We start from the raw sequence: 12155 nt of genomic DNA, 5'->3' as shown, positions 1-12155 counted from the left end.
ACTTCGGTTTTGTTTTTGTACAATGAGAGGAAGTAGAGCCAGGTCGTCATTGGAGTTTACTGGCTGATTCATCAGAAGAAACATCAGTTGCAACCACAGACTTTAATATATTGAAGAAGTGTTTTGTTTTAAATAAAACTTTTTTCTGTATCTTTTTTTTTTTTTTAACAAATGCTGGTGCTTGTTCATTAAACTTCATTTGCAAATGTGACCTGTTCAGAACTAATGATGATTGTTGGTAAGTTCAGCAGAAGGAGCTGGGTCAGGTCACCTACCAATGTGAGGCCGGTGGTTTGATCCTCGGCTACTCCATTCTCCAAGATACTAACCCCAAATTGCTCTCTGGTGCATTAATGGGACTGAATGTGTGACAATGTTAGAAAAGGTGCTTATATTTGAATTGGTGAGTGAGATGTGTTCTAGTAGAAAAACACTATATCAGCACCATTTACAGGGAAACGACTAACTGGGATGTTAGTATGGTCCTCGTGTCTCTGGGTACAGTTTACTCTTAACTCGTGTTGTTATGCCTGTCATTGTAGAGGACGCAAAGAAAGAAAAATGTATATGAAGAAAAATTCTTAGGTAGATTATCTACAGTGACCCCCCCCCCCCCCCCCCACCACAAGCCCACCGCGTCAGGTAAGCTTGTCTTTCACTTTAAAGAAGTCTATAACAATATCTGTAACAATATTTTTACGGCACAATCAACAGAGATTCTGACACACAGCCATCTGATACACTCAACAGTAAAAACTGTTAGAGAAAAATAATATCTCTTTTAACAACAACTTCTTTCTTTATGCTGATTCTACATTAGGGTAGAGAAACTTCAGCGCACAGCAGCAACACGTTGCTTCTGAGCAGAGCTGTGTGTTACCTCAGCAATGAAAATCATGTAAATTACGATGAGAAATTAATTGATTGACTTCTGTAAATGGATCATATTATATTCAGAGGTGTTTTCAAGGTATGAGTGTGTAGACTTATAATAAACAATGCATGAAACATGCTGGTTAATAATGCTGGTTAATAAACTTCCCAACTAGACACATAACGATGAACTGGAGAGTGCAGCTTTTATTTCTGTGCTGAGGTATTTAATCTTCATGCGACTACTCTTTAAAAACGATGAAAGAAGACTGGAATATGTAAACAAACATAACCAGTTAATATAAAAACCAGTTAATCTGACACACCGGAAGTAGTTTCGTGTTGGCGCTTGCACTCTGCTGGAGGTTCAGACGCGGTTGGTCGCTGCTGGGCGAAAAGCTGTTTTTGGACTTCTGAATGTGTATTTTTACTTTCTTTTTTCCGTCTCCGCGCTAACTTCGCAGGTTTCACTCTGAAACTAAAGTTTCATTAAAACAGATCTTCATCCGGGTCGGAGCAGACTCAAAAGCTTACCTTTGTCTCAGGTTTGCAGGTAAGAGGAAGTCATTCAGAAAACCGAATACATTTTGACATTTTAAAAACACTTCATATCTTTAATGCACGTTGTTTCTGTCACATGTCGTCTAATAATCATTTGTATTCTTTTGCTTTGTGTGTTTAGTCTCTGCTGTATGATAGTTTTGTTAGCCTCCACTTACAGTAATGTAGTCAAGCTAGCCCCCACGTGCTGCAGCAAGATAAGTGATTTCAAAATAAAAGCGGCGAGCTGGCCAACGTGATTTCAAAATGAGCAACGAAAAAGATGAGATGATATACAGACTCATGCTCAACAACAGTATAAATACAACAAAGGAATATAAATGTATGCAAAGGTAATAATTAGAATGTAGCATTGATACATATTGCACATAATAAATAAATAAATAAATAAATAACTAAGACTGTATTAACATAAAAAAACAGTCAAGTAGTGGTTTCTGAGTTCAGTGTGGATGTGGCTGCAGAGTAAAAACTGTTCAGGAGTCGTCCTGTGTGAGTTAGGCCGTTTGGGTGTTTGGAGGTGTGGCCCCTGATTGACCTGAGGTGTGTCTGGAGGGCAGGGGGTCAAACAGGTGGTGAGTGGGATGCGAGGGGTCACCTGTAACAGCCCTAGTTTTCCTGAGACAGGAGGAGCTGATGATGACCTCAAGGGGTAGCAGAGGGCAGCCATTGATTTTGGTCAGTGTTAATGAGCCTCTGCGCAGCCTTCTTGTTCTCTGTATTGGCCCCTGTGTACCAAACACCCAGGCAGGAGGAGAGCACGCTCTCCACTGAGGAGTGGTGGAAGGCCAGCAGCAGCTCCTGGTCTAGGTTTTTCTTCCTCAAGACATGGAGCAAGTGCAACTGCTGTGAGGTTGGTGGCGACGTAGGTGCCGAGAAACCTGAAGGTGGAGACAGTTTCCACCTGTTTTCCATTTATAATGAGAGGGAGTGGACTCGTCTGTGCCTCCTGAAGTCCATGATGAATTCTTTCGTTGGATGTTCAGTTTCAGGTGGTTTTCTGAGCAGCAGCAGGACAAGTTCTCTACCTCTGCCCCGTACACTGTCTGATCTCTGTTAGAGATGAGACCAACCACGGTGGTATCATCGGTATACTTAATGATGACGTTGGTCGGGTGGGTTGGAGACTGGGGCCGGTTGGTGAGGAGGTCTTTGACCCAGGGGAAGGTGGCAGAGGGGATGTTCTGGTGGTCCAGTTTGTTGATTTTTGGGATTTTAGTGTTAAACGCTAAACTGTAGTCCACGAGGAGCATCCTCATGGAGCTCTTCCTGTTCTCCAGATGGCTCAGTGCTCTGTGAAGGCTGATGGTATCCTCTGTAGGCTGATTTGCTTTGTAAGCAAACTGGTGGGTATCGAGACAGGAGTGGAGGTTGAAAGCCTTTATTGTCATTATACGCAGCATAACAAGATTAAAAAGCAGCTCCATAAAAGTGCACGTATGCTAGCACATTATAAGAAAGTATATAATAAAATAACCATAAGAATTATATAAATACACAGTACAAGAGTGACACAGTTTGAGCACCGACAGTCTAAAACACAGACATGAGTTCAGAGGTATATCATTGCAGATTACTTTGGTGCAAGGTTGACTATGGTGATCGCTTTGGGGAAGAAGCTGTCCCTGAGTCTGTTCTGGCCCACTTGGATTTGAAGTGCCTGCCAGAGGGCAGTAGGTTAAAAAGATGGTAGCCGGGGTGGGTAAGGAGGGCAGGGTGTTTCTGGCCCTGCTGAGACAAAGGGAGTTATAGATGGCAGACAAGGAGGGCGGGGGGCAGTCGATGATTCTTTGTGCTGTGTTCACCACCCTCTGCAGTTTCTTCCTGTCTGCCTCTGTGCAGCTGGTGTGCCACACTGTCACTGCATAGGTCAGCAGGCTCTCGATGGTGGATCTGTAGAAGGTCACCAGCAGCGGGGGTTTAGTTGCTCCTTCCTGAGCACCCTTAGGAAGTGTAGCTGCTGCTGGGTCTTCTTCACTAGTGCTGTGGTGTTAGCTGCCCAGGAGAGGTCTGCAGAGATGTGGATGCCAAGGAATTTGAAGGACTCCACTTGCTCTACACATTCACCGTTTATGTGCAGGGGGGCACAGCCTGAAGTCCAAGATGAGTTCCTTGGTCTTGGTGATGTTAAGTGCCAGGGGTCTGTAGGTAGTCTGTGATGTGCTGAGACACTGAAGTAAAGATGCCACTGAAGGCTGTGAGGTGGGAGTTGGTATATTCTCATTAACTATAGCTGCCTTTCCCAGCAGCAGGTTGGTTTTTCTAGTCCATGTGAGTTCCTGTCCACTTCTTTGCCATTGATGTGCACTGGTGTGTACATCCTTCTTTCTCCTGAAGCAGATGATCACTTCCTTTGTTATCTTCATATTGAGTGTAAGGTTATTGTCTTTAAACCATACTGCAGCTGTGTTGCACTTTCTCCCTGTAGGCACTCTCATTGTTCGTGCTGATCAGCCTCACCACCGTTGTGTCATCAGCAAATCTGACCATTACACTGGTGTTATGTGATGGGGTGCAGTCATGTGTGTACAGGAAAGGGCTTAACAGACAACCTTGTGTGGCTCCAGTGTTAGAGTGGGGGAGTGATTGATGATCATCCAGACTGTTAGTCAGGAAGTGCTTCATCCAGAGGCAGATGTTGGTCTGTTTGCCCAAGTTGGACATTTTGAAGAAGCCTGCTGTACAGGGTGGTGTTAGAAGCACACGCAGCAGCCATGCATATGTCCCTGGCTGTTGAATTGCACTGCAGTTTCCATTTTAAGCTATAAATGCTGACAGATTTTGCCTCAAAGTTATTGCAGTGCTGCAATCACAGGGTGATCTACCAACAATAATAATAATTTACTGACAAAGATGTAGCCAGTTCACTTCAGTGATAACCAGCTTTCTGCCAAGAGGGAAAACGATCAGCTCGAAAACCAGCAGACCTGATGAGGGAGTGATGTCAGCCTTTCCAGAATAATCCGGTGTAAGCTCAGGTTCCTGTTTCCCTGTGAAAACAGCAGGGCAGTATAAATGAGAGGACGATGAAGGAAGATGTTTCTTATAGCTTCAGATACAAATCTGTGTGCACTGTGCAAAGGGCTCTGAGGATTAAGACACAGATGCCATATTTATCCAGAGAGAGTAGCACAGATCTCCTTTTAAAAAATCATTTCTGATAAATCCTAACACTGTTGTTTTCTGTATGTATTATGTTCCTTTCTTCATCCACCCTGACAGTGCAGTGTCACATTTTCTGTCTGCATGTGTTTGATGTGTCACATTCAGTGTAGGTGCCTGCATTTGTGTCTGTGATGGAGTTTTGTTTGACTCTGTGCTGTAAGTGGAATGGAGACTCCATCATAGGCACAACTATAACTGTCTACTATACACTTAAAAAAATAAAGCAACATGTTGAAACACATCAGATCTCGATGGGTGTCAAGTGTTCTCTGTCTGTGAGGTGCCCACACTTGAAAAAGACCAGACTTTGAATTTCACTCAATTTATTTTTGACCAGTTTCAGGTTCATTCAGATAGGTAGCTGTTTTGCTAGATAGATAGATAGGTGAAAAACCTTTAAACACAAAAAATAAAGAAAATTTCATTAATCATTCAGATAAATTAAATGCATTATACAGAATACAAATAAATTAACAAAAATATATACACTTCAGTAAAGGCATTTAACATAGACAAAAGTATTTAGCTTTAGCTAAACTATCATTTAACCCAGTTTAAGTTAGTTTTACATTCATTGGTTTTTAATCACAGAGCTAAGTAATTTCAAACAACGAAGATGAAATAAACTGTGGTTCTTAAATACACAAAATGTGTCTACCTTGCATTTTATACTTTTTATAAACAATTACATTTTTAAAGTATACATTTTAGAGTTTGCAAATATTTCAATAGAGACTTTAACCAAGGATTCTCTTTTACAAAGAATTATTTTCCTTAAATTAAACCAAACATATTTACACTAGTTTTAAGATACACTAGTTTTTAAGATTTAACCAAGGATTTGGGGTAGCTATTTTTAGTATTAATTAACATAAATATGTGGGAAACACTATCTACATAAACAATTCATTCAAACTTAAACATTCATTTTAATATCAATATAATTTTTTAAACTTAAATGCAGTAACTACTCCCCAGAGCATAAATACATTTCCACAATTGAGCTTCCATAGTCCCAAACATGTAAGCAGCAAATATGAGTCCAAGAGCTTACCGATAGCCCGTCTAGCTCAAAGTCTTCCTCACAGTGGAAAGTGGATTGTGCTTTGTTTGCTGTCCTCTCAGTATGTCGCACCCGGGTCAAATGACTGCTGCATGCATTTTAAGGTCTACTAGGCACGCCAGCCCTTGATTGCTCTAATTCAGCTCACCTGGCGGAGCGGCGCGCACCAGGCCGCGCTTAATTGTAGATTGCACACAAGGTCTAATCAGCAGCAGCACAGAGCAGGTAGTGGGCAGGAGGAGGAAGAGAAGAGTAACAGCCACACCTACTAGGTCAGCGCGACACCTCCCACTCGATCTTTGCTCAGCACTGCCTGGAAAGATCGCACTCAGGTGGGCTGGTCCCTGGCTTGATCTTCCACCGGTAAAAGGACCACAAGACGCCGGATGTCCCGATGTAAAATGGTGCTCAGCTCAGGACTTCTGGTAGCGGATTTTGGACTCTTGACTGCAATGCTGGAACTTGGAGAGACCCTCACATGCACATCTCGAACGATCCCTCTGGAATCAGGATTCACGCTGATGACTTTTGCGAGTCTGAACTGCCCTCTAAGGGCATTTTGGTCGCAGAGGCAAACTATGTCTCCAACAGCAATGTTTCTCTCCACAGTATGCCACTTACTGCGGATGAACAGGTTTGGTCCAGCGAGTTGGCTCCAGGACCTCCAGAAGTTGTTGACCATGGTTTGTACTTCTTTCAGCCTTTTGAAAGGGTAATTTGTGAAGTCGATAGTTTTGAAGTCCCCACTTTGCGTGGCTCAACCAAGCAACAGATTATTCGGCGTGATGTAGTCAATGCGATCTTCTCGGCTCTGAATTCTGGCATCAATGGGTCTCTCATTTGCAAGGTTGGCAGCTAGCTGGAGTGCTGTCAGAAACTCACTGAAGGTAAGAGCCTCTACATTGCCAAGAGTATGAAGGGCTCTCTTGGTAACTCTGACAGCAGCTTCGGCGGCTCCATTTCGGTGAGGTGAGTCAGCGGGAAGAATCTTCCATGCCCAGGTGGTCCCATTTTTGGCAGAGTATTCTTCAAGCGACTCCTTGTTTTGTTGTCTCAGGTAAGCATACATTTCTTCTAATACCTGTTTGGCGCCGACAAAGTTTGTGCCAGGATCTGACCAGATTTTTCGGGGATGGCCTCGGACAGAAGTGAACCTCTGGTAGGCAAGCAGGAAGCTCTCCGTTGATAGTGTGCCTGCTAGTTCGACATGCTTGCCATACAGCAAAACACAACTCCCCAAACTTTCATGGTCACTCTTCTCTTGACATCATCCCTCACATGATAGGGTCCGAACAGGTCGACAGATGTGAATTCGAATGGTGCAGCAGGATTTGACCTCTCTTCAGGTAAGTCTCCCATTACTTGCTTACAGGTTCTTGCCTTTGCCTTCTTGCAGATGATACACTGGTCCACGACCTTTTGGGCAATAATTCTTCCTCTGACAACCCAAGCCTTCGTTCTCATCCGCAGTAAGGTTCCTGCCACTCCGTCATGCCCCTCGCTGTGTGCTTCTCTGGCAAGGAGGGTGGATAACCAGGCTTGGAATGGTAGAAGGGGAATGGCTCTGCGGTCTTCTTTGAAGGTCTGGATTCTGCCACCACAAACTAGGAGTCCACTTGTTTGGTCTCTGTAAACGACTAGTCTGTCTGTTGTGGTGCTTGGGAAGTTGACGCCCTCTTGTGCTGCTAGGCAAAGGTCTCGAAAAGCATCTCGTCTCTCGCTGACTGTGAGGACACCCGTAGATGGTACTACCTCCCATTTTTCTTGGTCTCTGGTCTTGGATCTCATGAACTTTTTGGCAACCCTCCAGACCCACGCCACGGTCCCAATCAGCCTTCTCAGATTGCTGAATCGCCTTTCGTCGATTAGCTGTTGGGTTGCTACTCCTGCCAGTGGTCTTCGCGACTCTACGTGTGCTGAGTCCTGAGCTGCCTTCATGTGGATTCTGGTAAGGACCGCAGCAAAAGTCTTTTTCTGTAGCTTTGTGACCCTTTCTCGAGCTTGGGCAGCGACTTCTCCGGGGGATTTCTTCAGCCACTCATCTTCAGGAAGTTGAAGAAACTTTGGACCCGACTGCCACTCGGAGTCCTCGGTTAGGGCATTTGGACTGGCCCCTCTGGTGAGAATGTCTGCAATGTTTGCTGACCCGGGAATCCACCACCAATCTTGGACATCAGTGCTACTCCGGATTTCACCAACACGGTTTGCGAAGAAGGTCTGGAAACCGTAGCTCTCACGCTGGATTGCACCCAAGACGGTCTGGCTGTCGACGAGGTGGTACCATTTTTTGACCTGGATTCTGCAGTGTCTCTGGAAGTAGGTCTTCAGACGGGCAGCAAAGACGGCGCCACACATCTCTGCTTTAACAGGATCGCCTTTGTGGTTGAGAGGCGTCAGTTTGGCTTTAGACTCTACTAGTCTCACGATGACACTATGGCTGCAGCTCCAGCGAAGGTACATCACTGCGCCATATGCGTGTTCACTGCCATCAGAGAATGTGATGGCACTGGGCTCTGCACAGGGATCTGTTGGAGTCAGGGCTCTAGTGAAATGCAGTTTCTTCAGGTCAGCATACTCTTCCAGAAGCTTTATGGCGTCTTCTCGGAGACCTTCAGACAAGGCTGCCTCCCATGTATCTTCGAGGCAGTACTTTACTTTTGCTTCTTGGAAAGCTCTCCTTACCAGGATGGCACCCTTCTGTTTGACAGGAGTCACAAGACCGAGTGGGTCATATAGGCCGGAGACTTGGCTTAGCAGTTCTCGCCTGGTGAGTGGATCAGGTGTTTGCTCTCCGACTTCTTCTCTGAGCAGGTCTTGACCAAGGCGCATTTTCCTCCTTTTCTTTGAAAAGTTCACTGCAACCATGACATGAAGTTTGTCATCATTGATGGTGTAGCCAAGGCCAAGGGCTTTGTTGTCATCTTCCGTCAGCTGGTTTGGCAGGATCATAGTCTTTGGCTCTGATCGAGGCAACTCTTTCTTTGACTCCTCCCTCCCACTTTGACTGGAGTAGACCCAAGGCTTCATGTAGAATCCTCCAGCTCTCAGGATGTGCTCGATGTTGGCTGTTAGGCGTCTCAAATGGTCGAGGTCATTGTGTGATGTCAAGATGTCATCGACATAAACATCTTCTTCCAGCACACGTTTCTCTTCTTTGAAGTGACTGAATGAAGGTAGGTTTGCAGTTTCTCTCATGGCGACTTGGGCTACGCAACCAGCAGGTTTGTCACCAATATTGACTCTTGTTATGGCATAGTCTTCTATGCCTGCATCTTCTGTGTCACGCCACAAGAATCTATGCAAGTGGACCTCTCGATCTTCCAGCCAGACGGAGTTGTACATCTTGCGGATGTCACCAAGAGCGGCGTAGACACCAGCTCGGAACCTCAGCAGAACAGCTCTTATCGGGTTCAGGACATCAGGACCTTTGATGAGGATGTCATTCAGGCTGAGGCCTCTGTACGTCTGGCTGCTATTCCACACCAACCTCACTGGGGTAGAGACTGAGTGTGGATTTGGCGCGATGAGGTGGCTTATATACCATACTGGCCCAGTCCAACTCTGCAGGACTTCTTTGGACAGCTTCACTGCAGCTCTGCGGTTTACCATCTCATGAACTTGTGCAGCATAGGCCGTCTTCCACTCAGGTTCTTTAGATAGCTTCATCTCGGTTCTGATGAATGTTGCTTCTACTGCTTTCCTGTTATTTGGCAAGGTTGCTGGATCTTCTACCCATGGGTACTTGGCATGCCAATGCGGTTCACTGCTGTGGTCATCTCCAGTTGAATAAGTCAGGCCATTTCTCACGATCTCCATCTCCCTCTCTTCTGCGAGCGTCATTTCTTTACCCCCTGGCTGGCAGTTCCCACAACGACACCCTCCACATCTCGGCTGGCAAGCGGCTCCGATGCTTTCCCACCTCCACCACTTCAGAAAGTCTCTGCTGCTGGTAGCTGTGGTGGATGGAGTCTCAGGGTGATCAGGATGCTGACAGGAAGCTAGGTCTTTAGTGAACTCTTGGTACTTGAATGCAGCAGCTCTCATTGATCTTGCGAAGTGAGTCTTGGAGGTGTGGGCCATCAAAGTGACTTCCTCAAAGAGGTCTGGATGCGTGCCCCCGATTGTCTTGCCAAGTGGACCGTCCCAGAGCACCAGGTCACTGATGGAGCGGATCTTTTGGGGCACCAGCTGGCCTTCTTTATGGCTGATTAGAAGCTGGATCTCCCTGGGTCTGATGAGGTCTTGGAGAGGGACGTCAGGGAAGATCTTCTGTAGCTTCTGAGGTGGAACATGTCTTTTCACTTCAGCAATCTTGTCAAGACCATAGCAGACTAACTGGTGAGGCTTTAAAGTTCCTCTTGAGGTGTTGACACGGATCTTGAGAAGGTAGCGCTTGGTTGCCACAGACACCTTCATACCTCCGACACCCTGGATGACAAGCATGACGTCTTCACTGCGAAAGTTGAGCTTACTTGCAGCTTTATGGGTTATGTAGTTTGTGTCAGATGCTAGATCAATTAGTGTCCCAATTCTCTGCCCATCATTGGCGATGACGTCAAGGAGCATCAGGATCACAGGGTACTCTTTTAGACCTGTCTCCTCCAGTAGACCTCTTTCTGCTGCCATGGAGTTGAAGGCTCGTGATGAGACGTTGCAGAAAGCTTCCCGACACTGCTGCGCTAGCTCTGGCGATAGTTTAGAGATGAACTCTTCTTGAACCTCTGTGTACCTCCTCCCCTCAGCTCTCACCGGACCAGACTTGGACCTTTGCGATAAGGGTCGTGGCAAGGGACAAAGAAGGTAATGATGCTGGTCTTTGCACTCTGGATTTCCACACAGGTAAGTCGTCTTTCTGCAGGGTTCGTCATGGATCTCGAGGCACCTCTTGCAGGCTCCAAGTTGCTGCACTGCATCCTTTTTCTCCTGTAACTTTGTGTTGGTTCTAAACCGTCTGCAGATGTAGAGCTTTCGCTTGTGCTTCGGGTCCCCACAGATGATGCAGCCTGCTGGATCAGTACTGGATTTAACTGACTTGGTACGGGTGTACTTTATTGGGAACTTTGTTCTCTCCTTGGCAGGGTCGATGTCTCTCAGCTGGTCTAACTGCTCGTAGATGGACTCTTGAGATTGGAGGTATGCGAGCAGCTTGTCAAACCGGTTCTGATGAGTCACAGCATTCTTTAGATCAGCAGCGTGCGTAAGCCAGTCTTTCTTTAGGGACTCAGGCAGCTTGCTTTCAATAGACGTTACTACTAATAGGTTCTTTATGGCATTTGCTTTATCCAGCTCATTCAAATCATAGAGGGCCTTTTCAACTGCTTGGATAAGCTCTATAATTCTTCTAGGCTGGTTGCTACGGACAGGAGGGATAGCTTGAAGCTCCTCAATGATTTCAATGGCGATGGTGGCTTGGTTTCCATAGCGGTTCTCAAGGACTCTGAAGATCTCATCTGCCGAGGTGTATGTGGACAGGCGCAGATCTTTGGCCACTTATCATCGAGGCTATCGAGAAGTTGGAATTTCTTTACTTCCATGGACCTGGTTGGTTTATGGGAGGCTCTTGCTTTTGCAGAGCCTCCCATTCCTTCCACCATCTGTAGAACTCACGCTGGCTGCCGGTGAACTTTGGTAAAGCTGTGGCTTTCAGTTTTATGGCTGCGACCGGGGCTGCGTTGCGGACTGTGACAACTGCTTGGTCGGCATCTCTTTTAATTCTCTCTGCTTTGATCAGGGCTGCCTTCCCTGACACCAGCTTTGGAAGGCAGGTTTCGAGCTCCATTAGTCGACGATCACAATCTCGCCTCTCAGCAGGAGGAGCCCAGCGGTTCCATGTCTGGTGTGCCTGCTTAGCTTTCTTCACCAGTTCTTCTAGATGGTGGAGCATAAAATCATATGCCTCCAGGGGTGTATCAGGCTGAGTGGATGAGACGTTCTCACACTCCATTTCTGCTGATTTTAGAGCAAGGGTCAGTTCTCTTTCACCATATGATGTCCACAGTGTCTCTCTGATCAGGTGCTTCGCCTCCTTCAACTTCTGCTCACATTCTTTCTCCGTTTTCTCGACGTCTGCTCTCTGTTGGCCCATCAGCTCCGGTGTGCCCTCTGCTTCACACTGCGTGATGTAGGCGGCCTCAAGCTCCTCATTCACGTCAGTCACTTTGGAGCCCTCTTGATGTCACTCATGTGCTTGAATGCATGCCTGATACGGTCCAGGCGTGCTCTTAATGAGATGATGGATGGTGTTCTGGGGCTCTCCTCCCAGAGCTGGACCAAGGCATCACCCAGCTCCTGAACAGTCTGAGGTGCAACCTGGTGGATAAACTGAAACATAAAGTCCCCGAGGTGCTCTGTTGGATTTAGGTCTGGCAACCACAGAGGCCAGTCAATGGGGTCAATTCCTTGATCCTCTAGGACAGTGGTGTCCAACTCCAGGTCTCGAGGGCCGTGTCCTGCAGGTTTTAGATGTGTCCTTGATCCAACACAGCTGATTAAA

General features: G+C 46.3%; 1 protein-coding gene across 3 annotated transcripts in view; it reads left to right on the top strand.

The window, feature by feature from the left end:
- The first annotated feature begins 1238 nt into the window (after positions 1 to 1238).
- ccdc125 (coiled-coil domain containing 125) overlaps positions 1239 to 12155 on the top strand; it is a 31774-nt gene continuing 20857 nt past the window's right edge. For all 3 annotated transcript variants that reach the window (XM_063490650.1, XM_063490651.1, XM_063490649.1), the window contains exon 1: positions 1239 to 1426. The gene's annotated coding sequence lies outside the window, so the exon portion shown is untranslated. The remainder of the gene's footprint in view (positions 1427 to 12155) is intronic.

Source organism: Pelmatolapia mariae, linkage group LG12, assembly GCF_036321145.2.
Source record: "Pelmatolapia mariae isolate MD_Pm_ZW linkage group LG12, Pm_UMD_F_2, whole genome shotgun sequence".
NCBI classification, from domain to species: Eukaryota; Metazoa; Chordata; class Actinopteri; order Cichliformes; family Cichlidae; genus Pelmatolapia; species Pelmatolapia mariae.
Note: the sequence above shows the minus strand (reverse complement) of the source record. Positions and strands in the feature narration are given on the sequence as shown.